This window comes from Penaeus vannamei, chromosome 19, assembly GCF_042767895.1.
Source record: "Penaeus vannamei isolate JL-2024 chromosome 19, ASM4276789v1, whole genome shotgun sequence".
Taxonomy (NCBI): Eukaryota; Metazoa; Arthropoda; class Malacostraca; order Decapoda; family Penaeidae; genus Penaeus; species Penaeus vannamei.
The window spans coordinates 12,001,171-12,002,794 of record NC_091567.1 but is presented as its reverse complement, the minus strand read 5'-3'; the positions used below and the strand labels follow the sequence as shown (position 1 = coordinate 12,002,794).

Below are 1,624 nucleotides of genomic sequence, written 5' to 3'. Positions count from 1 at the left end.
TGTCCCTCTATCCTCTCCTCCCTCCTCTCTATTTCCTCTTCCTTTTTCTGTCTTCTCCCTTCTCTTTTCTATTCTCTATTCTTTCTTCTCCTTTCTCTCTCCTTTCTCCTCTCTTTCCTGCCTTCACTTTCTGTCTTGTACATATTATTATGTTTAAGGTAACTGAATACTTTGTATACCTAGGTAAGATATATAGATATATACATATATACACGCAATGGGTGAATTTAATGGGTGAGGAAATTATATTACTGGTTAATGGTAACTGTATTGGGTATTTTCTTCCATATTTTTGACAATGGAATAATAAAATATATCTCGGATCATGTGTTTTATTGGACTGAATCATGTTAGCTTTTCTTATAGCGTTATGTTTTTATTATAAAATGAAAGAATGGTAATTATAATGAATGAAGGAAGACAAAAATTATAATAACAATGATGATAATAATGATAATAATAATGATGAATAGTAACAGTAATAATAATAATAATAGAAATAATGATAATAGTAATAATAATAATAATACTGATGATAATGGCAATGAGAATAATAATTAATGTTATAATGATAAAAATGATAGTAATGATAATAAAGGAAAAATTATATTAAAGGAATAATAGTAATAATGAAAATAGCATTACAAATGTAAATTGTGGCTATCCATGTCATTATATTGTCTCCTTTTTTTTTCTTTTTTTCTTTATTACAATAATTTGCACATCTAAGTCTGTGACAGGAATACAGCAGGTCTTTTGAAAGAGTTATATGCGGCACCAAGGTCGCAGCTTGTTAAGCACTAACCCATTTAATAGCTGTATTAGGAAGAAAATGATATTGGGTAATGTTTTAATGTCTGATATTCTGGTGCTCTGACAGCAATAGTGATTTAGTTCTAGGTAAGAATTATTAGTTTGATTATAAACGTAAGAAATATGTTTGGTTATAAGGTAGGAAATATTAGATTGATTATAAAGGTAAGAAATATTAGTTTAGTTATAATGGCAAGAAATATTTGTTTGATTATAAAGGTAAGAAATGCTTGTTTGATTATAAAGGTAAGAAATGCTTGTTTGATTATAAAGGTAAGAAATAAAGGTATGATATATTAGTTTGATTATAAATGTAAGAAATTTGTTTGATTATAAAGATAAGAAATATTAGATTGATTGTAAAGGTAAAAAATATTAGTTTGATTATAGAGGTAAGAAATATTTGTTTGATTATAAAGGTTAGAAATATTAGTTTAATTGTATAGGTAAGAAATATTAGTTTGATTATAAAGGTAAGGAATATTAGTGCTATATAAGATACTTAATTCTATACAAAATACAATTTATTCTACTAAATCACGGTTGCCAACATACTGGGGAAGTTTTAAAATATTAAAGAGTATACAATTTCAAAATTTCAATCTCTTGACTGGGTGCCATGATGCATTCAATGCAGGGTCAAATTGATCCATCATTACTAAACTAAATCATTATAAAACTAAATATTGTATTGCAGCATTAAAGGTGCAGGTTGAAACATAAGCTTTTCCCACTTCATTACAAGTGCAGAAAAAATGAATCTGGTAACCGTGTGTGTGACTGATACTCGCTCAAAAAAAAAATCACTGAA

General features: G+C 27.2%; 1 protein-coding gene across 10 annotated transcripts in view; it reads left to right on the top strand.

Annotated features, from left to right (window-relative positions):
* Positions 1 to 323, top strand: part of LOC113829061 (protein FAM151B) — a 24,256-nt gene extending 23,933 nt beyond the window's left edge. For all 10 annotated transcript variants that reach the window (XM_070133900.1, XM_070133893.1, XM_070133897.1 and 7 more), the window contains one exon: positions 1 to 323. This exon is cut by the window's left edge and continues 428 nt beyond it. The gene's annotated coding sequence lies outside the window, so the exon portion shown is untranslated.
* The last annotated feature ends 1,301 nt before the right edge of the window (positions 324 to 1,624 follow it).